At 38.0% G+C, this 27,536-nt stretch overlaps 1 long non-coding RNA gene across 1 annotated transcript; it reads left to right on the top strand.

Moving 5' to 3' along the window:
• The first annotated feature begins 239 nt into the window (after window positions 1–239).
• Window positions 240–25,563, top strand: LOC309622562. The gene is made up of 3 exons (XR_014240978.1): window positions 240–7,698; window positions 7,878–7,964; window positions 22,483–25,563. It is a non-coding gene; the product is annotated as an uncharacterized lncRNA (long non-coding RNA).
• Window positions 25,564–27,536: the final 1,973 nt, after the last annotated feature.

Here is a 27,536-nt window from a genome sequence, read left to right as displayed (position 1 = left end):
AAACTGACGCCATGATTGCTAGGATCCATGATACTCAGGAATGTCATTGTATGCTATTACATGTTCATACTGTTTATAACAGACTTTTTAACATAAGTAAAAATATAGCTCTCTTAAGAGTGGCTATCAGCCCTTCACAAAAATTAACTCAAAATTAATCACATTTTGTAAAACTCAAAACTATAAAACTCCTAGAAAATAACATAGGAGAAAACCTAGAGGAACTTGGGTGTAGCGATAACTTTTTAGATACAACACCAAAGGAACAATTCATGAAGGAAATAATAGATAAGCTGGGCTTTATTAAAATTAAAAACTTATGTTCTGCAAAAAAACAATGTCAAGAGAATAAGTCAAGCCACAGACTGGGAGGAAATATTTGCAAAACATACATCTGATAAAGGATTGTTATCCAAAATAGATAAGAACTCTCAAAACTCAACAACAAGAAAACAAACAACCCAATTAAAAAATGGGCCAAAGACATGAACAGATACCTCAACAAAGAAGATAAACAGATGGCAAATAAGCATATGAAAAGATGCTCCATAGCAAATGTCATCAAGGAAAGGCAAATTAAAACAATAAGATCCCACTACACACCTATTAGAATGGTCCAGATCCAGAACACTGACAAACCAAATGCTGGTGAGGACGTAGAGCAAGAGGAACTCTCATACCTGATGGAAATGAAAAATGGTGCAGCCACTTTGAAAGGTAGTTTGGCAGTTTCTTACAAAACTCCATATGATCCAGCAATCCTGGTCCTTAGTATTTAACCCAAAGGAGTTGAAAACTTATGTCCACACAAAAATGTGCAAAAAGATGCTTATAGCAGCTTTATTCATGATTTCCAAAACTTGGAAGCAACAAAGATATTCTTCAGTAGTAGAATGTGTAAATAAACTGTGGTATATCTGTATAATGGAATATTATTCAACACTAAAAAGAAATGAGCTATCAAGCCATGAAAAGACATGAAAAAACTTTAAATGTATATTACCAAGTGAAAGAAGTCAATCTGAAAAGGCTACATTACATACTGTATGAATCCAACTATTTGACATTCTGGAAAAGCCAAGACTAGGAAGACAGTAAAAAGATCAGTGGTTGCCAGGGTTTGAGGGGGGAGGAATGAATAGGCAGGGCACAGAAGATTTTTAAGACAGTGAAAATACTCTGAATCCATAATGATAGATATATGTACCTATACATTTGTCCAAACCCATAGAATGTACACCACCAAGAATGAACCCTAATGTAAACTAAGGACTTTGGGTGATTATGATTGCCAATGTATGCTCATCATTTGTAACAAATGTACCACTCTGATGGGGAAATGTTAATGAGGGAGGCTATGCATGTGTTGGAGCAGGGAATACATGGGAAGTCTACCTTCCCTTCATTTTTGCTGTGAACCTAAAACTGCGCTTAAAAAACTGTCTTGATAAAAAATTTTAAAAGTGCCTATTAGCTGAATCTGAGAAAGAGCATCTTGTGTTCCCAGAAAATAAGAAAGCGCTAAAAAAACAAAAAGCAAACAAACAAAAAAAAATACACACAACAACAAAAGTTGAGGTTATGTCAAAAGGACACAAAAAGCCACCTGATAGAGTTCCCAACTGTGAAAGTTGGAACATTTTGAGCAACAAAATAAAGCAGTATTGGATTATAACCCACTGTATAACATAAATATACATGAATTCACACAGATATAAATAAATTATTGAATACATAAATAAATAGGTAGAAAAGACAAATCTTCCTTACAGAATTCCAAGTAGTACATGCAGATACACACCCCCTTCAAGAAGTGAAATTTAATTCCCACCTCATCCCCTTGAGTGTTGTCTGGACTTCGAGACTCCTTTCTGAAGAATAGACCAGGGAAAGGAAAAATAGTACCTTTATAGTGGATGAGCCTGGCAGATATCATCACCTTGACCACGTGATGAAGGTTAACACCCCCAGCAGTGGCATGTGAATATCATGTTCCCCTGAAATGATATAAAGAAAAGGGTACTTTGCCTCTAAGATATTCTTTCCAGAAACCCATAACCGTAGTATAGCCATGAAAAAAAGAAAACCAGACAAATCTAGATTTGAGATATTCTATAGGATATCTGTCCAGTATTCCTCAAGACTGTCAAGGTCTTGTGGGGGGAAAAAGTAAAGATTGAGAAACAGTCCAAGACCAGGAGAGACTAGGGAGAGAGGATGATGAAATACAATGTGGTTCCCTGTGCTGGATCCTGACACAGAAAGATGACATCAATGGGAAAACTGGTAAAATACAAATAAAGTCTAGAGTTTAGTTTTAAAGGAAAAATAAAAATTAAAAAAGCCTGTAAAGAATAGAAACTATATTCTGATATCTAACTTCGGGGAAAAAATTCTCACAACTCCCTAGAAGCAGGTAATTCATATTCTCAATACAGGAATGGCAAATGGGTCAATAACCTCATCAAATCCACAGAGGAAGTCTCTATTACAATTCAAAGTAACTTGTTGGGGCCCATGTTTGTGCAAAGTGTCCTTTAAATACAGTGATTTTGTGGATGTATTTGGGGACCTTATTTAGAAGGTCTACAGCTTGATAATCATTTTTTATTTGGAGTATCTGCATTCCTTGTAACACATAATTCCAACATGGAAGGCACTTATTCAATATGAGACAGGAAATATAAACTAAAGAGACCAGTTGTTTTATGGAATTTGTTCATGAGGAAGCCAAGGCTTAGTAGATGATGGTCTTGGTCATAGCACTGAACTCAGAGAAAAAGGTGAATCCCATCAATTCAGGACACAATGCCCTCGGAGTTAAATGACTACCTCACAGAGGGATTTTCATCTTTAAACTGACTCTTGTTGTCAATACTAATGCAAAATCACACCCAACACCTTGTATTTATGTGGTGCTTTACTTTTTAAAAGCAATAGTTCATTCCATAAACATGTAATGTGATCCTACAGTAACTGAGATATAAAGGAAAAATGGCATTAGAAGAATGTACAATGTAGTGGGGAAGATAAACATAAAAGTAGGCTAAATACATAATATTCTAATAAATAATTCTAAATAGAAAAGATGGGGATGCTACTAAATTTGTTATCTTATTAGAACCCTCCTGTAATTCCTTGAGATAAGTAAGGAAAGCATTGCTATCTGCATGTGATAGATGAGGAAACAGCCTCTCTGTTGAGTGAAGGGCTTTGCCTGAGGTCACGCAGCTGCTTGCTGGCATAGCTGGGGTCCTATGATCCCTCAGTCGGTGCTCTTTGTACTCTGTGGCACTGACCCAAATTACAACACAGTATTCTGGCACAGAATTGATCTGCTTCCATAATTGCTATACACTTGGTACAAAGAAGAAGTTACCTGTCAAAAGTTGGCCTGTTAAGAGCTTTCTCTGATGTGAATTCAAATCACATTTTGGAGGGCACATTTCAGATGGTATCTAAATAAGGCATCCTTGGGTTTTTGCATTTTCATTAAAAAAGGACTATTAAAAAAAGATAACTTGGAAAATTTGCCTCTCGTTCTGTGTACCTTAGAATCCTCTTGATAATTCTTGTAAAGATATATTAGAAAAATAACAAATTCCTTTCCATTCTCCCTTACACATGCCACAACCAGAAAGCCAATTCAGCTTTAAACTATGTTAAGAGGTATAATATTTACTCAAAAAAAAAAAAAACTTCAAGTTGAATTAATGGAAATCTAAAGCTATTCACATAATGTGCCCAATGTTAATACAGCTTTAACCCCTTTAAGGAAGATTGTCAAGAGGTACAAAACTTCCAAGAAAAAAATTAGTTAATGATTTAACAAAAAGAAAAAGTCATGTATAATCTTGTATAAGCATATCAGAAGAGAAAGTCTTATAAACTTAAACAAATCAGCAGAATAATACTCTTTCATTTCAGTGGTACTATAAGAAGCCACCAAATTTAGAAACTTTTCAAGGACTCTTTCAGGGAGGGAGCTACTAAAAAAAAAATGCAAGTACATTGTCTTTTGCTCAGATAATCCTTTACATTATTCAAGCTGCTGCCCTCTTTTTCTGGCCTTTTCCTTTTTTAATTCCTTAAATCTATCTTTCTCCTCCATCTAAAATCAGAGAGCATAATTAGAGGGCATGTGGCTCCACCTTTTATGGAAATATCTATACTCCTTATTTGCATGTGTTTGGACCCATTACCAGCTGTCCATAAAAGCAGCAGAGTGACCATTCCTCCTTGTTATCCAGGCAGATTCTGTTCAAAGCCAAAAAGATTAGAACAGCGCAAATGGTAGAAAATAGCTTTTTTTCTCTGAAAAATACAAGAGCAGTTTAAAGTGAATAGAAATCAGTGGATCAGTGAACTGGAAGGAAACGTTATTGCCTCTGAAATAGCCTTGCTCCCACTCAACTTTGCATAACAATATTCGGTTTGCTATTATGCAGCACGACTTCCAGCCTGCTTCCCAGCCCAAATCAGGAAAAGTTCCCCCTCTCTACCGTTAGACTGGTGGGAATGAAATACACAATGTGACCAAACATAGTTAAACCTTTTAGAGAGGACATTTTTTTAATCCAAACAATTATTTCTGCTATTAACAGGTGTAAAATGTCTTCTAACAAGAAAGTGCAAAACAGCAAATGTGCTTTGGAAATATGCAGCGCAAGTCGCATATAAATAAGACATTCTAGGAGTCTATCTGCTTCAATTTTATAAAGCAGATGTCTGCTGTCCTAAGCAAACAGTTCAAGTTGTTTCCAAAATATGGAGGCAAAAAGCAATAGAGGTACCATTTACACACTCATTAGTAAGAGAGGAAATGCATCTGCTTTGGGAAATTGCTGCTCACTAAAAAGCAAGTTTCCCTAGCAACGGGTACATCACGAAACTCTTAGACCACTTCTAAGCTATGAGAGAAATTATAGGAAAACATATAAAAAGATTTTTATCAAATATATTTTATCTTTTCCATGGGAACATTTCCCCTAAATTTAGAAATACCTAGGGAACTCAAAACTTGCCATGCATTAAAAAAAAAAAAATAGATGTATCTAGAATCACCCCTCCCTTGTTAAGGGCAAATCTAAGGACAAAGAGAAGGAAAGCCATTCTATATCATCAGATAAGAGAGAAAGAGAGAGAGAGAGAGAGAGAGAGGGAGAGAGAGAGGGAGAGAGAGAGAAGTAAGAACAGGGAAATGGATAGGGAGAAGATTCACTACCAATGGCACCATCTCAGTATGGGGTAAGTTTGGATTGGTGACCTCTGACTCCATTCTTTTCTTTGTCATTAGCCAAAGGATTGTTACAATCAAAGAATTTCTAATTGGATGATAACAGAGTTGATAGGTAGAGGCTTTAATCCCATAATTCTGTTTATAGTTACTTGATTTCACTCCCTCCCCCAGCCTTACCCACAGCTGCCAGAAGTGACATCAACACAGGAGGTGGGCATCTCTTTTGTCATTCCTCCATTTAAAGCGTTCATTACTCAAAAAGGCATTTAGAATTCTCTCCAAGTTCATAAAAATCCAATAGGGAATATCTTAATTTTTCCAGAAAAAAAAAAAACTAAGTCTTTTTGCCATGAGTATTGAACTATGTCTAAAAATAAAGTGGAACATCTAAATTTGTCAGCATTTCTGGGTTGTTCTGATATGTATGTGCTGTTTTAACTGAAATATTACTTGTGAACATAGCATATTTATTTTCTCTCAGTGAATTGTTCCCTTGTAATACCATATTTGAATGTATTTAATTGCTGATACCTGTTTTAACACCATTAACAACAGCTTGTTTGAAATGTCTTTTAATCGTACCAAGTAACTGTTAGTACAGCTTATCTCTTTCTAAAGAATCATTTTCAGTCCTGGATATGAGGGAGCCAAGGTAGTAGGAGCAGTTTTCAACTCACCACTTTCACGGTACTCTGAGATAGAAACAAAGAAACAAAGCAACAAGTACATAGATGTAAATTCAAATGCACCATCTTACAAAAACCAAGAGGGTAGCAACAGAGAAAAAAATGGAGTTGGGATCTTCTCAGTGCCTATTCTGTGCCAAGCGTTGTACCTACATTCTCACTTTGGTCCTCACATCAACACCCTAAGGTATTATTAAAGGCATGCTTCAGATGAGGGTTTTGAAACTCAGAGATGAAGTAATTTGGGCACTATCACATATGAGTAATAGGAGAACTGAGATTCACATCCAAGTTTGCCTAAAACCAAAGCTTGTGCTCTTTCTGCCCCTCCAGTAGGAGGAGTGGTATTGGTCAGCTGTTCATTTGTTCACTTGAAGTTCTCCTCGGCAGGGGTCACAGATTGTTGAGGTTTTGTTCTCTTCAGACAAAACAGTTTTATTTAGAAATGTGAATTAACAGCCAAATTTAAAGCAAGAAGATTTCATATAAAGATTTGGGGCTTCTCCTTAAAAATAGAAGCATCAAAAGATATGACAGCATCAGGAATCCCTCATGGCAACTGACAACTAGAGCTGGGGAATGGCTGTGCTCTTTCTTCAGGGTTGATTGTCTCCAGGACACCCCAGCCTGTCACACACAGTTAAGTGCCTGGCTCTGATGAGCATCTGAGTTTGCCATCTCTGGATGAATGGTATCAAGTAGAGTCACCTAACATTCACTGAACATTATCTACAAGCAAGGCCAGTGCCTTACAACTTGGAAACAAGTGCAGGGGGTAATGGCTGGGAGCTGTAAGACAGAATGAAGGAAATGGGACTGAAGTGAATTCATTAAGACTTGGTCATATTCTAACCAAGGGAGAGAATGGGTCAAGATGTTTGAAAAGTAGTCATAAAAAAATTAAAAACCTGTCCTCAGCTGAGTAATGATCTTCCATGAATTTAACTAAGATGATTAAGAAGAACAGGGATCCAAGAATCCAAAAACTAGAATTCTCATCTTCATTCAGTTACTAACTCACTTTTCAATCTGTAAGTAGCCCGAAGCCTAGATTGGCTTCAGGTCCCATATCTGCACATGGAGATAACTGGACTATTATGTGAGCAGCAGCTATGTAGATAAATAAAGGAATAAAGGAAGACAGTGGTGGGGGACTCGGTCTAAGCATAGGACACTAAAGTAAAGGGCAGCTGCTGTTCTACTCCAGACCATTGTCTCCTAGGAGAGTCTGGGCTTAGGGTTGTCAGATCATCCCACTTTGCCAGAGTAGCCAGAAATATGTGTGAGTCTGTATGTGTGTGTTTTAATTTGAAATGTCTGACTTTTAAAAATATTATTGACTAATTCAAAATTTTAAAAACACCACGTAAGCCAACCTTGGACAGTGAAGCAAAATACCTCTGGACTACCCTGGCCCTCAGGCCCTCCGTTTTCTGCCATTCTATTTAGCATTAGGATTCTGTGATTTTAAGGACTGAGGAGATATGATCATCTTTGAGAAGAAGAGAGGGGTGTCGATGGGTATATTTTCAGTGGAAAAGCTCAAAAAGATTAGCATTCACTAAGTGGCCCATTTTGCCATCCTCCTCTGAATTTCGCATTTCGTGAACACGAAGCAGGACACGTGGGCAGAGGCACTGTGTGAGCTTCACTCAGCGGAGACTGTGTGAGGAGAAGCTGCTGGAGAGGAGAAAAGGCAGCAGAAGGTGGAACTACTCTCCAGGGAAGGATGAGAATTACACCCATTTCGAGGGAAGCCAAAAAAGGAAGTAGGTAAGAACATTTTAAAAACATGTACTATGTGCTAGGTGCTTCCGATATCTCATTTAGCCCCTAAATCTTTTAAGGTGGATGCTGGTATTACCCATCATTATAGCGACAACAATGTACTGTGCGTTTTTCATGTACCAAGCATGGTACAAAGTGACTTAATTTATGTCTTGTCTCAGCAGCGCTGCGAGAGAGATTCTTTTATGGCCAATATACAGATGAGAAAATTAAGACAAGAGAGACTCAGCAATTTGGCCCCAAATCCTCAGGTAATTAATTAGCAGTGTTGAGGTAGGAGATAGATGGGCCCCTGGGCTGGACAGCTGGTGTCTGTCAAGTGGAGTAAAACTGAAGCTGTGTTCTCACCCAGACACTCCAAGACAAAGCTAGTGGCAGAAGCTGAGCTCTGCTCAAGGAAAGAGATAAGATGACCACTCCTGAGGTCAAGGAAAACTTCCCTGTCTGCACATGCGCAGGAAGGCTCCTTGGGGGTCAAAAAGGGAGGGGGCGCCACCCCATAATAAGTGTGGACATACCCCAGCAAAAATTTGCGCGTGCATGTTGGGGAGGATCCTCGGGCAGGTCAGATGTGGGAAAAAAGAAACAAGATAACTGGCCAAAGTAAACAAAGACCCGGAAGGACTGTCCTATGTAAGTGATTTAAATCACCTCTTTACTGAGCTCCTCCTTCAGGACGCCCACACTCCTCTCCCGGTGTGTATCTCTGCCTAGTTTCTGACTTACTGAGCTCCTCAGTAGAGAGGACGCCCACACCCTTTCTCTCTGGGTGTGTATCTCTGCCTAGCTTCAGTCTTAAACTGTTTCTCTGTGTGCTCTCCCATACATTGTGCTGTGTCTCTAATAATAAACTTTGCACCTGTTTTTACAGTTTTTGCCTCCTTGAAACATTCTTGCTTTCAAATGGAGGAAAGAGCCAGGGCCACTTTGCTTCTAGCCTCCAGCCCCTGGCGGTCTAGTGGCTAAGATTCCTGCTTTTTATCCAGGCTATCCAGGTTCAATTCTTGGCCAGGGAACTAAGATCTCTCTTCAGGACCACTCACTGCTGTCTCTCTGAGATCAGTGGGATTCAAACTGAGGTCTCTGTCTACACAGCACTCACTCATCACACTTTTCTTCTTCTCTAAAAAGTCAGGGGACTGGTTCAAGATCCCATTACCAGAAAGCAAGAGTAGAATGGATATTCCATCACAACTTGGAGTCCTCAGAGCCTCTGGTTTCTTGTCCTACTTTTTATCCCCCAGTAGCACCATGCCAGACTACCTATCCCCAGGGGATGATGCACTTGAAAACTGTCCCCCTGAATTTTTCTTGAATTCACAAACTTCTATCCTTTAGTTTCCAGTTATCCTTCTGTGCTTTATGTTTCTGGAACATAGTGTACATAATCCCTGGCTCACTCAGAGAGTGAAAGCAACACTGGGCTAAGATAATTAGATAATGTTTAATAATCATTATTTTTCCTTCCCCAGTGAGGCAAAAATATTGGAGAGTGTGAATGACACAGTACTTAATTTTAAAAACCAAACAAATGTCGAACATCTGAAAAAACGTGCTAGTGCATAGAATATATTTTCTATTCAATTTGCCACTTGCTTCCAGTGTGAGAAAAATATTAGACATTATTTCTGAATACATACAAATGCAAAAACAAGCTAAGTATAGAAACTGTTTTGATCTAGGTAGATCACACACCAACACAAACACCAACAAGCACATACTATGTGCCAGGTGCTATGCTAGGTACTTTACTTGTATTATCTCATTTCATCCTCACCACAGCCCAAATTTTCAGATGCACACTCTGAGGTACAAAAAGGCTAAAGAACATGCTCAAAATGACACAGTTAGTAAGTGGTGGATCCAGCTTTTAAGCTCAGGCCTGTGCTCCCAACACCTTAACAGCCTCTCAAAATTGTCAAGTGACAGAAAGCATGTCTAATTTGGCCAGGTACATCATGATTCCAAGAGGGTGCTTGGAATTGCACATTTAATAAAGTGTTAAGTAAATGGATATACTCACAAACCAAGATAGGTACTTACTTATATGAGGCAGAATCACACAGTGTCTGCTTAATAAATGTCTGATGAATGCATATTGTATCTTTTAAAATTTATTTATTTATTCATTCAACAAATGTTTATGTGGTGCACCAGGCACTGTTCTAGGCAATGGAGATACAGTGCTGAGCAAAACAGACGAATCCCTACCTTCATGGAGTTTACATTCTGATAGAAATAGAAAATAAACAGAATAAGTTAGATATTTAATATGTTAGATATACAAAAAAACTGAGAGAAAAAAATAAAGCAAAGCAAGTGTACTGGGACAGTTGGAAGCGGTTTTACAGTTTTAGATATCCCTGATATCTAAAAGGGAGGGTATCCCTGCTATAAAGGGTCAGTGCTTTTATTTATTTTTATTTTTTTATTTTTTAATTGAACTATAGTTGATTTACAATGTTGTGTTAGTTTCTGGTGTACAGTGAAGTGATTCAGAGATATATAGGTATTCTTTTTCATATTCTTTTCCATTATGGTTTACTAGAGGATATTGAATATAGTTCCCTGTGCTATACAGTAGGACCTTGTTGTTTATTTTATATATAGTATTTAATAGTTTGTATCTGCTAATCCCAAACTCCTAATTTATCCCTCCCCCACCCCCTTTCCCCTTTGGTAGCCATAAGTCTCTTTTCTATGTCTGTGAGTCTGTTTCTGTTTTGTAAAAAAGTTCATTTGCATCATATTTTAGATTCCACATATAAGTATTATCATATGGTATTTGTTTTTCTCTTTCCGACTTACTTCACTTGGTATGATAATCTCTAGGTCCATCCACGTTACTGCAAATAGCATTAATTAATTCTTTTTTACAGCTGAGTAGTATTCCATTGTATATATATTTATATATATGTACACCACATCCTTATCCATTCATCTGTCAGTGGACATTTAGGTTGTTTCCATATACTGGCTATTGTAAATAATGTTGCTATGATCATCGGGGTGCATGTATGCTTTCAAATTAGTGTTTTCTCCAGATATATGCCCAGGAGTGGGATTGCTGGATAATACAGTAACTCTGTTTTTAGTTTTTTAAGGAATGTCCATACTTTTTTCCATAGTGGCTGCACCAATTTACATTCCCACCAACAGTGTGGAAGGGTTCCTTTTTCTTCACACCCTCTCCAGCACTTGTTATTTGTAGACATTTTTTGTTGTTGTGGCAAACTTTATTTATTTATTTATTTATATCTTTATTGGAGTATGATTGCTTTATGATGGTGTGTTTCTGCTGTATAACAAAGTGAATCAGCTATACCTATACATATATCCCCATATCCCCTCCCTCTTGTGTCTCCCTCCCACCCTCCCTATCCCACCCCTCTAGGTGGTCACAAAGCACCGAGCTGATCTCCCTGTGCTATGCAGCTGCTTCCCACTATGTATTTTACATTTGGTAGTGTATATATGTCCATGCCACTCTCTCACTTTGTCCCAGCTTACCCTTCCCCCTCCCCGTTTCCTCAAGTCCATTCTCTACGTCTGTGTCTTTATTCCTGTCCTGCCCGTAGATTCTTCGTGACCATTTTTGTGTTTGTTTTTTTAGATTCCATATATATGTGTTAGCATATGGTATTTGTTTTTCCCTTTCTGACTCACTTCACTCTGTATGACAGACTCTAGGTCCATCCACCTCACTACAAATAACTCAATTTCGTTTCTTTTTATGGCTGAGTAATATTCCATTGTATATATGTGCCACATCTTCTTTATCCATTCATCTGTTGATGGACACTTAGGTTGCTTCCATGTCCTGGCTATTGTAAATAGAGCTGCAGTGAACATTGTGGTGCATGACTCTTTTTGAATTATGGTTTTCTCAGGGTATATGCCCAGTAGTGGGATTGCTGGGTCATATGGTAGTTCTATTTTTAGTTTTTTAAGGAACCTCCATACTGTTCTCCATAGTGGCTGTAACAATTTACATTCCCACCAACAGTGCAAGAGGGTTCCCTTTTCTCCACACCCTCTCCAGCATTAATTGTTTCTAGATTTTTTGATATGGTCATTCTGACCGGTGTTAGGTGATACCTCATGGTAGTTTTGACTTGCGTTTCTCTAATAATTAGTGATGTTGAGCATCTTTTCATGGGCCTCTTGGCCATCTGTATGTCTTCTTTGGAGAAATGTCTATTTAGGTCTACCCATTTTTTAACTGGGTTTTTTTTGTTATTGTTATTGAGTTGTATGAGCTGTATATTTTGGAAATTAATCCCTTGTCTGTAGCATAATTTGCAAATATTTTCTCCCAGTCCATAGGTTGTCTTTTCGTTTTGTTTATGGTTTCCTTTGCTGTGCAAAAGCTTGTAAGTTTGATTAGGTCCCATTTGTTTACTTTTGCTTTTATTTCTATTGCCTTGGGAGACTAAGAGTCAGTGCTTTTAAAATAGTGACCTTGGTAAATATTTTTAAACTTACTATTAAACATTTAAATTTTTAGTGCCCCTATATGTGTGGTAAATTCAGCCTAATAACATATTCAATTAATAATGTTGGGTATTTTTTATGTTATGTATGAGAGATGTGATTTTTCTAGACTCTTCCAGAATAAATTGTAGAAAATTATAAAGCATGATAGAAAAATAGGATAACTTACAAATCACTAAAGACAGGTCCAGATCATTATGTTTTGCTTATTTATATCTATGTCTGATGCATCAAAACTGGATGTATCTCCAAATCAACTCTAAATAAATAAGTAAAATGCCATCTGGAGCCTTCTTGAAAATAATCCACTCTTGCAGATTCCTGCTGTCCTTGTGTGACCCCTATGTAGTCTGAGTAGCATTTGAGGGAGAGACTGTGTGACATGGTCTGTAACCCACACACAACCCTCCCTAGTGTCAGCAAAGCAAATCATGATGCAAAGTGCTTATGACCACCAAGCAGATAAAGCAGTTTTGATTTTTTTCATCTCTCTCTCTCTAATGTGAAGACTCACTAATGAAAAAACATCTAGTACTAAATTGAAATAATTTCACAATATCAAGGCCTTTGAAAGTGGATATTATGGAACTTGGCGTTAAAACTGAGGCTGTGATTATCACTCAAGACAAAACCATCTGTAGCGAATTCTATATGAATGATGAGAAAAAGCCCTATGCACCTTCTCAGGGTTCACCAGCCTTATGAGTACTTAGTACTGCGAAATTGCCCATTGGGCTTGGCAAACATGTTTAAAGGGTTTTTTTTTTTTTTTTTCCCATTTTTATTATCATTTTATTTGACCAGAGAAACTTTTATCAAGCTTTCAGTCTGTGAATTTGTCTTCATTTGTTCATTGCTTCCTACAATATGTGTCCACTTCAAAATAAATAAATAGGGCTTCCCTGGTGGCGCAGTGGTTGAGAGTCTGCCTGCCGGTGCGGGGGACACGGGTTCGAGCCCTGGTCTGGGAAGATCCCACATGCTGCGGAGCAACTGGGCCCGTGAGCCACAATTACTGAGCCTGCGCGTCTGGAGCCTGTGCTCCGCAACAGGAGAGACCGCGATAACGGGAGGCCCGCGCACCGCGATGAAGAGCGGCCCCCACCTGCTGCAACTAGAAAAGGCCCTCGCACAGAAACGGGGACCAAACACAGCCATAAATAAATAAATTAAAACAAAAAAATAATAATAAATAAATAAATAAATATTTGAAATTATTTTGTTTTCTAAAACCTACTAAGCATTAATGGTTTCTCCCTTTGTCATACATTTCAGTTATCTTTCTGATTTTAAGTTCATTTTCACACACAATATATGGTTGCATTCTAATAACTGAAATGTGCAATTTAGATATTTAAAAATATATCCCAAACTTAATTATCTGACCAGTAAGCCTTCTAAATCCATTTGAATAAAGATTGCATATTTAACCATTTAGGAAATCTACAAAATTCTTTATTTATTATTAGGCACATGGAGAACTACCCAAATGTATTAGAAGTGAGATCATTCAAGTACTTAGCCCTCACCACTTCAGCTCTACTCAAGATATTTCACTCCAGTTTCTAATAGTTAAATGTCACAGTTCCATGCCAAACACATCAAGGACTTTCCTGGCACCAGTGTGCCTACTTTAGAATGAGCGATATTTCAGAGTCATCAGAATTAATCACCCACTAAATTCAATTTAATAAGGCTGCATCATCCTCAGTGTTTCACCTTCATGCACAATTTATTATAATTTCATATGAAAAGCTAAAAGCTCAGAACACACATATACTCTCTTATTCCTAAAAAGAAAGCCCTTTTCTTGAGCAGTTTTAGACACTGGATAGCAATTCAGACTGTAATTGGGTGTCTTCTCAGATCATCTGACAGAGTTCACATTGAAAAAGAGATTAAAGACAAAATGTCAGGGTATTCCAATTGTGAGGAAATCCCTGCATTCTCCTTCAGCCTTCAGCCCTTCAGCACTGACAAGATGAGAAGTCTCAAACAAGGACTCCCAGGGCCTTTCTGAAAGCAGACACAGTCTCTAGCTGTCCTCAGGAGCTCCCTGTATACCTCGGAGCAAGGGAAGACATGACCACCTTATGTGATTTCAAATTAAGTCTGGAAATGCACCTAATCTGCATGTGTGTCTTTTCTTAACTTTTATTTTTTATTACTTTCTTCTGTTTTACAAGAAGGAAAAACAACAGACACCAGAGTACACACAAAAATTGAGAAATTCTTTATTTAAATTAATAAAGTAGTGTGTATCTCTTATTCCCATATTCCTGATTTGTCCCTCCCTTATTCCCTCTCCCCTTTGGTAACCATAAGTTTGTTTTCTATGTCTGTGAGTCTGTTTTTGTTTTGAATATAGATACATAAATAGATAAGCAACAAGGATTTACTGTATAGCACAGGGAATTATACCCAATATCTTGTAATAACCTATAATGGAATATATTCTGCAAAAAACAATGAATAACTATGCTACATACCTGAAACTAACACAATATTATAAATCAACTATACTCCAATAAAAAAGAAAAGAGAAGAGAAAAGAAAGAAGTAAACTATAAGTAGAGACTGTCAAAAAAATCTATATTGGAAACATTAACAAGGATGTAACATCTTTTGTTGGCCTCTAGGTAAAATGGCGCATCCCAGGTTATTTTAAATTCAGGATAATGGCTACCTTGAGACTTCATAGGAAGGTGCTAGTTAGATGTAGGTAATTCAGATACAAAACTCCTATATTTAAAAAACAGGAACTTTGGGACTTCCCTGGTGGTGCAGTGGTTAAGAATCCGACTGCCAATGCAGGGGGCATGGGTTCGATCCCTGGTTGGGGAAATAAGATCCCACATGCCACGGCGCAACTAAGCCCGTGCACCACAACTCCTGAGTCTGCGCTCTAGAGCCCGTGAGCCACAAATACTGAGCCCACGTGCCACAACTACTGAAGCCCACGCACCTAGAGCCTGTGCTCCGCAACAAGAGAAGTCATCGCAATGAGAAGCCCGTGCACCGCAATGAAAAGTAGCCCCCCGCCGACTCGCCGCAACTAGAGGAAGCCTGTGCACAGCAACAAAGACCCAACGCAGCCAAAAATAAAAAATAAATAAATAAATTTATTTAAATAAATAATTAATTAATTTAAAAAAAATTTTAAATAGGAACTTTAAGGATGGCGGGGGGTGGGAACTGAATCTTCTCCACGCTGACCTAATTCATTAGGTCGGTCACTTGTTACCAACTAGATATGCAGGTTGTGTGCTCATCTTAAAAAAGGGCTATGTTTCCACTGGAAAAGCAGACACCAACCACAAGAGTGTCATTTTCCCGACAGTACCAGTGTGCAAACAGGTATCTATAACGGGCAAGGCAGCGGGCGCCACAGCACACCAGAGGTTTCCAGCAGTGCTGACACGCTGTTGCGGTACTCGCCCTAGTCTTACACATTGAACAATAACTCAAATCCATCACAAGATCACTTGTCATTCCTCCTCGGTTAAATGGGTCTTTATTTTTAGAGAACAATGGGAATTAAAGGAAACTGGAGGCCTTACATCACAGAACTATAAATAGTTGCTGTTAAATGCAGCCTCATGTTTTTGTTTTTCAATTTTAAAATGAAGTTGATATTTGAGAGGGATTATTCATCTGCTGAACAGTTTATCATGCCCCGGTGATGTCATCTTATCTAGGTGATTAAGGACCTATTTAGTTTTTCAATCAGACAAATCACTAGCTCTCAACAGGAATTTTAATCAGAAGGATTGCTTGCTGTGCTGAGATTGTCCCCAGCGAACACAATGTTACTGACCTTTCCTCCACAGGAAATTTAAATTTGCATCATTTGGCTGGTTAGGATTTCTGCCATTTCCCTGTGGATCAAGATTAGAGATGAACTTTCAGGTTCAGTCATACATTAAAAACACAAACATAAGCTGTGAACAGCCAGAAGCAGAATGATGTCTTTCCCCTGATGCAAAGGTCACTGCTGTTTTTTTCTCATTCATTCCAGCTGACCACAGGCTTCTACACCTACTGCCCCCACTTAGGGAACTCAAATTGGAAAACAGCCATACTTATAGGCCCTCAGCATGTTCACTGCATTAAGATTATCTACCACGTTTAACTTTTCTCTCTCATTTGTATGTTAAAGGAAAAATTACTTTCCTTGTGACAAACTAGACCTAACAGGACATTTTTTTAAAGTGTGTAAATGAGGTTATATTTATTAGAATAATTCTGTTTTGGTCTAGAAAGTTCCTGCCTTGTACCACCAAGGGAAAAAAGAAAAAAGTCCCAAGTAAACATTCCCTGGAGAATCCTGCTACTCTCAAAATGAGCAATTTCAGGGCGCAAACTCATAAAACTGCTGTGACATCACGTTTTTAATTAAGTAAAACTTGTTTAGGGAATCACACAGAAAACACATCCCCGACCCCAACAGAGTCAATAAAAAGTAACTTAGGAAAGCTAGTTACCATGATCTCCAGTTTTAAATTTGCAATTGTTTTCATATTTCCAAAAGTGAATTCATAGATTTATATAATTACAAAACACTGCAATCTCTTAGGATCCTATACAACATTCACTTAATGATTTAGGACTAAGAGAGAAAAGGTTAAAAAGTCTTACCCTAGAATTATACTAAAACTGAAGCTGATTTAATAACCAAAAAAAGGACTCAGGACGAAAGCTTTATTATACCTTATTTAAAAGTAATGTTGTTTGAAACCAAGGTAAGCCTACATTTATTTCTACCTCAACACTTAGCCTCTAAACAAATTTTCAATTTAATCTGTTTAGCTACACTACGATAACTGATTCCAAGAGAACATGCATTTAATTATCACTACATATCAGAAAACATTAAGAAAATATTTAAGAAGTGTAACCCATTATAACTAACCCATAAGTCTAAGCTTGGAAGCAATTTAGAAATGCCTTTTAAAAGTTTATCTATAAATTATGTAATTCCATTAATTTTGTAATCTGTATAAAAGATGCTTTGTGGTTTAGTCATGGAAGGGCAGGGTTTCTTTGTTTGTTCTTAAAGAAATTTAAATTAGTGGGCTAGAGCCTGTTTCATCTTAATAAACAGGTTTGATTATGCATTGTTTTTATGAATTGCCTTCACCATTAAAATGAAGCACACAAATGAGAAAGAGGAAAATCATTTCAGCAATCAGCTAGGAGCAAATGCACAACTGCTTGACACTCTTCCTAGGAACTTGATTCAGATTTGACATCAGCCGTATCACTTCTATTGCACAATATCAAATATAAAAGACATCTTGATAGGATAACTTCTTCATAACAGAAGAAAATGCCCCAAACTGTTCTTTTAAAATTTATTTTATTTATTTATTTTTGGCTGTGTTGGGTCTTCGTTGCTGCACACTGGCTTTCTCTAGTTGCAGTGAGCGGGGGTTACTCTTTGTTGCGGTGCGTGGACTTCTCATTGCGGTGGCTTCTCTTGTTGCAAAGCACGGGCTCTAGGGGCCCAGGCTTCAGTAGTGGTGGCTCGCGGGCTCTAGAGCGCAAGCTCAGTAGTTGTGGTGCACGGGCTTAGCTGCTTAGAGGCATGTGAGATATCTTCCCGGACAAGGGCTCGAACCCGTGTCCCCTGCATTGGCAGGCGGATTCTTAACCCCTGCACCACCAGGGAAGCCATCCCAAACTGTTTTTAAACTGAGTTTTCATGGTCTGTGACATGCCATGGCATTGCTTTAATTATAAAAAAAAAGAAAATTAATAAAAGTCAATAAAAATGAATGACGCAAACATCCTTAATTACATTCCAAAGGCGAATAGATGTCTGTTTCTTTATCATAAGTTGGAAAAAAAATGAGTAACTATTGCACCATACACTGTGCTAAGTGATTACCTGGCTTACATCCTGCACAATAAATTTTTAAAAAGTGAGTCCCAAAGATAGCTCAAGGTCATAGAGCTTCAAGTGTCAGAGCCAGGGTTCAAGCCCAGAATACAAATCCAAATTCTGTCCGATTTCAAGGCCCATGTTCTTTCCATTGCATATTCTGCTGTTTGGTTTCAGATTGACCTGGCTCCTTACAGTTGTATAGCTTTCAATGGGATGACCAACCTTAGCAGCACTGTATAGATGAACTGCATGCAGAACAAAGATAACTGCTTCCCCAAATTCACCTTGCTCTTTCCCGGGAGGTTTCCTCAGACCGCCCTACCCTGGGAATTCTGGGTAGGACACTCTGGTCCCTCTCTAAGTGATTACAAGAAGTGCCCAAGCTAAACAGTGCATGCAAAGAGATTTTAAAGTCATTCCAGCGTAATTATCCTAATCAACAAAAACCAACTACAGCTCAATCAAACTTTAGAGAAGAAAAGCTTGTGTGGGAGTTAAATAAATTGAAGTGTAAGGTCAGGCTTTTATAAGGCGTTCCAGATTCTATCACCTTGCTCTAATTCTTGCATATTTCAGCAGTCACGTTTTTTGTGACTTCACAGAAATAACAAGACATTTTAAAACTCCCAAGATGGTTACAAAGTACTGTTAACACACACTGTGCATCCACATATAGCCCAGGGCGCTGAGAACATTGGGATAAACTTGGAAGTCTGCAATTGAAAAGTTATTTTTAAATATAAACCAGGTGATAATTAAAAAAGGGGGGGGAGGTGAGTGTAACTGAACCAACTTAGATTTTTTTCTCAGTTTCCATACTGTTTGCATTGCTCCTTTCATTTCTGACACTATCAATGTCATAAGGGTTTGAACAAATCTAGAGCAATTATTTGGAAACTCTCACATACAGGCTGACTTGATCATTCTGAGGTCTTTTATTCACATACTTCTTCAAACATTGAGTGAAATTATTTACTTGCAAAGAGTTTTTATCTCTTTTTAGAAAAATAATTTCAAAGTTTCTTGACTAGTACATCAATAATAGCATATGACTATTATCAAGTTGTCAAACCGATGATAAAACTATCATGACAACCCAACTCCATGATACCTTTGGTTATATGTACACAAAACAAAGAGAATGGAATATTTAACTAAAAGAAAATTCATATTCTGAACATTAACTGTTATCCTTAAGAGCCACCTACTACCTAATTTGGTTCAAAGTCAAAGCATTGTGTGCACACAGTAGATTCTCAATATATAACTTACATAAACCTAAACACTCAATCTAGGAAATGGTCAGAGGAAATAAATATACTAACCCTGTAACAGTGACTGACTTCAAAACAAAACACTGATAGAATGAGTATGAGGCATGGCAAGTATGAGGCAAATATTGAGAAGGGGCAACAAGACTTCCCAGGTACACTGAATGCAGGCTGTGAATGGGAAGTTATTCATTAAATAGCCCACACAAAGAGGCGTGTTAGCACGAAGTTTTGATGGAAGAACCAACTGCACAGAGGGTTGTTATAAACTCTGATTGTGTGTCTAAATATGTATGAATGGAATACTAAAAGCCTTTAGGTAGAAAATGTTTTGAGAATTTCTGTAATTTCTAAAAGGTCCAATCACACACTCAGCAGAGCCCTCCTCCACCCCAATTTTCCATTGCTTCAGGGGTTTTTTATTAAAACTAGCAGCTACAGAGGAATAGTGAATGCAGATTTAAGCTAAACAGGCTATTTTGCCTTTTCCATTTGCAACCAAATAAAATTTTATTTTTTAATTTTTTGCCAGTTTGTCCATTTTTCAGATATATCACCAAGCCTCAAAGGTAAGAATTGATATCATTTTGAGTCTTTGTCACAGAATGAACAGTTCTACAGTTGTGCATAAAAAAGACAAATTTGCTTTTACGTCAGAAAGTACGAAAAAGTAAGCTGCACCAGTCATAAGAGATTTTTGGAAAAAAGATCAAAAGATGGCTAATATACTTCCATACGAAAAATGAAGACAAGCTGAAGTCTCAACAGTCCTCGTCAAAGTCAGTTCGCACAGTGGCTAGATGACAAATAAGGGCATTGTTAGCAACTCAGGAAAACTCCAGTAGAAATAACTGAAAATTTCCCCTCTGGGTTCTCAGCTTACCGTAGGCAAACTAAAACAACCCTAAAAACAGAAATACACACTAGAAACAGCAACAGGCACTGGGATGACAGCCAAACAAGTCTAATGGAGAGATGTAAACATGCAGGTTATGGTACACGCAAATATTTTCTTCATTATAAGGAGAGTAAAGAAACAATGAAAATGGATCTCCTTTCTTATTAAGTAAAAGTAACATGTATGCTTTACAGGAAGTTAACTGGGCTGTAGCTAACTGTAGCAAAGTTAATTATAGCAAATACACTAGTCACGCTTATCCGCAGGATACGTTTCAAGATCACCAGTGGATGCCTGAAAACTTCGATAGTACCGGACCCTATATGTACTATATTTTTTCCTATACATACATAACTATGATAAAGTTTAATTTACAAACTAGGCATAAAAAGAGATTAACAATAACAACTAATAATAAAACAGAACAATTATAACAATATACGTAACAAAAGTTATGTGAATGGGGTCTCTCTCTCAAAATATCTTATTGTACAAATTTAATGCCTTTCCATCTTGACTAAGCACTTATCACGCAACTGTGACCATAACTTTTGCAGTGTGAGGTGTGACAGCAAAACCAGCAAGTTTCTTTCTCCTTCTTACAGTTTCACGGATAGAAGATTCATTCTTGCCGTAGATCTTAGCAACCTGAGCATATGATTTTTTTTTCTTTATTAAGTTGAGAACTTTCACCTTTTCACTTAAAGGAAGCACTTTACGGCCTCTCTTTGGCATATCTGAATTGCCAGCACTGCTACTTTTCCACTTTGGGACCATTATGAAGTAAAATAAATTACCTGAACACAGTGATACGTCCACAGTCGATCCCGTAACCAAGATGGCGGCTGAGCGACTAACGGGTACGTCAGATCTAGACAGCATGAGATTTCATCACGCTACTCAGAATAGCTGTGCAATCTTAAACATATGAATTATTTCTGGAATTTTCCATTTAATATTTTTGGATCTCATATCACCTCACACCAGTCAGAATGGCCATCATCAGAAAATCTACAAACAATAAATGCTGGAGAGGATGTGGAGAAAAGGAAACCCTCTTGCACTGTTGGTGGGAATGTAAATTGATACAGCCACTATGGAGAACAGTATGGAGGTTCCTTAAAGAACTAAAAATAGAACTACCATATGATGCAGCAATCCCAGTACTGGGCATATACCCTGAGAAAACCATAATTCAAAAGGACACATGTACCCCAATGTTCATTGCAGCACTATTTACAATAGCCAGGACATGGAAGCAACCTAAATGCCCATCGACAGATGAATGGATAAAGAAGATGTAGTACATATAAACAATGGAATATTACTTGGCCATAAAAAGGAACGAAATTGGGTCATTGGTAGAGATGTGGATGGACCTAAAGTCTGTCATACAGAGTAAAGTAAGTCAGAAAGAGAAAAACAAACATCATATATTAATGCATATATGTGCAATCTAGAAAAATGGTACAGATGAACCTATTTGTAAAGCAGGAACAGAGACGTAGACATAAAGAATGGACATGAGGACAACGGGGGAAGGGGAGGGTGGGATGAACTGGGAGACTAGGTTTGACGTAAATACACTACCATGTGTAAAATAGATAGCTAGTGGGAACCTGCTGTAGAGCACAGGGAGCTCAGCTCAGTGCTCTGTGACGACCTAGATGGGTGGAATGCGGGGGCGGGGGTGGGAGGGAGGGGATACATGTATACATAAAGCTGATTCACTTCATTGTACAGCAGAAACTAACACAACATCATAAAGCAATTTTACTCCAATAAAAATAATAATAAAAATAGTATTTTCGGACCTCAGTTGACCTTGGGTAACTGAAAATGTGGGAAGGGAAACCGTGGATGAGGGGGCAATGACTGTAGTTGTTTCTGGGGTACGTTACACTGTATAGTTTGATGAGAGCAGGACGGTGGTAAAGATGGAGAGAATAGTGTAGGTTACCTGGAGGAAGCGCTATGGACCACACCTAAGTCCGTGCCTTGAGCTGGAGCAGCCTGGGTGTAGAGAGGGTAGGGGTCAACTCTGGCTCTTAGAAGTTTCAGCAACACAGGGAAAAGAGGGCAAGGAGCTGGAGAGGGAGACGAGTGGGAGGAAGAAGTCACCTTCTAGACACTTTGTCATTGTTGCCAAAGTTCCTGACAACAAAGTGTATCAGAACACAGTCTCTGACTCTACTCTTTTTTTTTTTTTTTTTTTTCAGGATAGGATAGGACACTAATCATATGAATAATTTAGCTGTCAGCACAAGAGAAATCGACCACTGGGGAGACATATGCTGTAAGGGTGTCACACGCCAAAGAATGAAATTAGGAATCCTGCCAATCTTCTTTAAAAGAGATCTTCAAATTATCAGAGATGGCTGCCTGAAAGAACTGTGGGATGAGAAGTAGAAAGTTCTGCAGGGCAAAGCAGTATCATGCTCTTAAAAGACACGACTAAACAACCATCACCAAGAACACGACCTCACTCGAGGCACTAATAATGGATTCTGAAAATAGGATGTTAAGCAAATATTTCACCACATGGTTCAGAAGTCCCTAATCAAAAATATAACATGTGCACAAGAAAAGGTTCACAAACTTCAGAAACCTATCAAGACAGGTGGGTTCTCTTCTACTATTTTTGCTTTCCCAAATTGTATCAAGACCTCAAATTAGGAACTAGAAAGCAAATCCAAGAAATTGAGGAACGTACTGCATTGGATAGAAAATTACTAGCAAAAGAATGTAGAATAAGAATCAAAATAAAACTGTCCACAAATATTTTTAAATGGTCCTTATCTTTTAATCTTCCTAAATCTCAAGGCTATGTTCAAACATTTAATAAGATAAAATTCTAAGAAAATATTTTGACCTCAACAAGAAGAATTTTCAGGATATAATAGATGTGGCTATTTACTTCAGCGATTTTCAAACTCATGGTCATGAGTTAAAAAAAAAGTTTAAAAAAACTGAGTTGATATTTCCAATATAATGTTTACTTATTCATCTATTTCATGCATTTACTATTATACTGGCAAACTACATACATGATGTATACAACAAATAAAAAGGTTTTAAGGATAAAATTAAAAATATTTTAAAAGCAGTCTAATATTTTCTTCCCTCACCCAGGTGGATCGTGTTTGCACCGCTTGGGATGTTCACAGTTCAGAAAACACAAATTTAGTTCATTAATTGGATGTGATGGGCAACATATATTCACCCATAACTTACACTCACACACGTTTGAGATTTTGCAATATTTTATCCAAAAAACTTGAATTTAAATGTAGTGCTTTTATATTACTATGTAGAACCTTTTTAAAGCAGTTGTGGGGTGAATGAAGATACAGCAAATCAGGGTTTCAAAGACTTTTTATTACTGCCGATGGCTGCACTTTACTCAGCAACTACTATGTGACAGGCATTTTATATTACATGTATTATATCTAATTCTCACAAGAACTATGAAGTAAAAATTATTTTTCCCATTTTATTTAAAAAAATGAAATTAATGATCAACCACATCCTGCAAATAAGTGGTAGAGCCAGGGTGGGTATCTTTAAAATCACAAAATCAAGATGATCACAATTACAGGACATTATGTGAAGGGCCAAGCATTTTAACTGTTTAGTATTTTCTTTGTTTACAGCTGGCTCCTTAAAGCAAAGAGAGGGGAACTGAGAAATAAGCTGTTAACTATTAAAAATTCTTTAGATTAAAAAAATAACCGCTCCCAGACATTTCCACCTGCTTCTCTTCCCCTCCTTCAGCAAACAGTACTTTTAGGTCCTAGAAAGACACCTGCAGGAGAGATTTCTGGGAGTGGTTACAGCAGGTACATTTCTACTGATGCAGTTGCCCGAAACCTTAGAGCTTTGAGTATTGTTCCCCAAAACAACATCCTTTAATCTTAAAAGACAATTTTTTAAAATTTGTTTTTATTTATTTTTGGCCACGCACCTTGTGGGATCTTAGTTCCTCGATCAGGGATTGAACCCATGCCCTCAACAATGAAAGTGCAGAGTCCTAACCACTGGACCGCCAGGGAATCCCCTTAAAAGAGAATTTACTAAGGATAAGTTTTGGAGCTTGCAGAGCAGGGCATTCATTCTGTTCTGCACTGAAGAATAAGAGCAGGAGAGAGAAAGCCAGCTAGATTCCCTCCCCACTCTTCTTACCAGGCTGATTGTGCCGTAGGAGCATCTTGGACTTCCACTCAGGACACAGAGTTTCCAGCTATGCTCCCGAACAGGGCCTGAAACTGGCTACTTGGCACCAAAATGCTTATTCCTCGTCCAGACACAGATACAGCTAATATCTATGAAGCCTCCGGGCTGCCAAAGTCCCACAAAAGATGAGAAGGGTCCATGAGCCTGGAGAAGCTACTTTACACTAAAAAGTTGGTTGAATTAGGAGAAATGCTAACTGTAAAATGTTGTTTGCCAGTTTAAGTACCATGATTTGAAATTTCACTGCTAAATTCTTCACCAGAAAACATGGGTTAAACTACAGTAGTGATTCAGCATGATTTCCTCTGCTGGAGATTTTTGAAAAGATGTATGACTGCTTTCCATTCAGGCATTCTCTTCTGCCTGGGAAGTCCTCACCTCTCCTACCCACCTGGCAGATTTCTCTTCACTCTCCACACCCAAGCATGGCTTCCCTAGTGCAGCTTTCCCCACACGTAAGCTAGAATTAGGAACTTTCTCATCTGTGTGCTCAAAAAAATCTTAAATCTGTATTTAATTAGAACCACTCATTTTAAGATGCAACTATTTGTTCTTGACTATGGCTTCTGTATTTACTCACCTTGTATTCCCATCACTTATTACTGTGCCTGGCACATAATATATCACAAAAAATATTTGGTGGATGAAGAAATAAAGGTTGAATCATGAATCTGAAGGAGCACTAATTCCTACAGATAAATTATAATAGATTCGTCTCAATGGTTCTATTTCAAACAAGGATTTGTTTGCTTTTATACACCTTATATAAAATCCAGAGGCTTCCCTGGTGGCGCAGTGGTTGAGAATCTGCCTGCTAATGCAGGGGACACGGGTTCGAGCCCTGGTCTGGGAAGATCCCACATGCCGCGGAGCAACTAGGCCCGTGAGCCACAACTACTGAGCCTGCGCATCTGGAGTCTGTGCTCCGCAACAAGAGAGGCCGCGATAGTGAGAGGCCTGCGCACCTCGATGAAGAGTGGCCCCCGCTTGCCGCAACTAGAGAAAGCCCTTGCACAGAAACGAAGACCCAACACGCCAAAAATAAATACAAAAATAAATAAATAAATAAATAAGACCCGGCACAACCAAATAAATAAATAAATATTTAAAAAATAATAATAAATAAAAAAATAAAATCCACCATAGTTCTTTGAACATTCTCTTTGTAGCCTTATAAGATCACTATATCTGGTTGTCAACATACAAAGGAACCCTCTCTCATTACTAGTCACACCACAAGTCTAGCCTAACACAAATGAGATAGCTCTTAAAACTTTTCTATTCACAAATTAGGAACCATTATCATCTGCAGCATTTCCTATAATTTCTAAACAGAGTGACCCGGCCCAGTGGGGAAAGTCATGTTTTCAATTGTTTATTCTCTGGCATCTCTATTCTAGTCAAAAAGTTCCTCAAAAAAAAAAAAGAGGAAAATTTTAAAGAAAATCTGAAGGAAAAATACACAATCTCACCTATTTACTTTGAACGCTTGATCTAGCAAGCATTTAAGAAATGAATATCTGGTGAAAAAAAAGTAGTTAGGCAATGTTATACCAAATGTAATGTGTGCTCTTGCCCTTAAAAAAAAAAGAGTCATAAAAAAGAGTCAGTCTGTCACGTTTAGAGAATATCTTTCTGAACCATGAGTGGATTACCTTATGTGGCCTGCCAGAAAACAGTATTCACTCCTATAAATACCTAATCCCTTAAACATTTCCCCCATAACTGCATTAATTTCTCATTAGATGAGCATGTCACTAAACATATATGTGAAACATAAGAATAACAAAACTCAAACTTTATAAATATTAGAAAGTAAAATACAGAAATCTATCAACAAATGCAGGGTTCTAGGTGGTCATTTCAAAAACAATCTGTATTAGGAAACTACCTGAGCAAAACACTTACCATATAGTAGTTTCATTTCTTACACAAACTACATCAAGAATACACATTTTTAAATGTACTTCAGACCCTAAATAATTAAAGCAAACCTCTCAGTCACCGACCCCCCACCCCCCAACCCCAGGATAAAGGGCAATGTAAGAGAAACCAAATCACTAAAATATCCATTTATTCTCTCATAGGTTTCACCTCCCCTGTCCCCAACTCCAATATTTCAGTTCTTTAACTACCCCACCACCTTAACTCTTCTCTTCTAGAAAGTGGGTCAGTCCATCTTAGCAGGCCACCTGGAAGAAAGGTGGAGGTAACCACTGAACGTTACTGGCATGCCCTGATCCTTCTCAGATTCAATTATTTTAAGATCTTGCCTTCCCCATATTTTTCATCTCCCCAAACTTCCCCATCAAGTCACTTTTTTTCACTTTCTACACAGACAGCAATGTTAAGTGAGCACATTCAGTATATAGGCCAAGCTACTGACAGAAAAATGAATAAGATAGTTCTTTCTCAGATTTCAGTCCCGTAGGATTTAAGCTCCTCTCTTAAATTAATACTTATTCTCCAAACCCTCACTTGGCATACATCTTATGCTACCTTGCCCTACCTCTCCCAATAACAGGCATGTCCTTGAAGGTGAAATCCATCTTAATCTCTTTTGTCCCCAGAATGCCTGCATATTCTCAGTAGGCACCTTATGAATTCTCCTCTGTTGTCTGGTTAGAAGACTGGGCCCAGAATGGTCTCCTCAAAAACATTCAGACCATTTTTAAATTCACACTGTAACCCATTGCAGACGGTGTGGTGGGCAAACAGGTTTTATCTCCACTGTAATGTTGATCAATTCACTAGCAGCTGCCTAAAGTGCTGGGTTAAGAAAGATAGTAAGGTCACATTTGGACTCAGCGAGAGAATGTACACTGATACTAATAATGGATTAGTGATGTCTGCCACATGCATGGTGGTATGCATGAGGTGGTATATTTGCCACCTCAACTCTAAACCCTGAGCCAAAATCTGAATTTCATTAAGTTCAAGAACTTCTTACTGCCTAAGTTCCTTTCCCTAACTGAAGCATTAGACCAGGCACGGAGGGTTCAAGGTCTTCCAAATATATATTTCCATGTATAATCCTTTT

This window comes from Balaenoptera borealis (genome assembly GCF_965194805.1).
Source record: "Balaenoptera borealis genome assembly, chromosome: 2".
NCBI lineage: Eukaryota > Metazoa > Chordata > Mammalia > Artiodactyla > Balaenopteridae > Balaenoptera > Balaenoptera borealis.
This window is presented reverse-complemented; position numbering and strand designations above follow the sequence as displayed.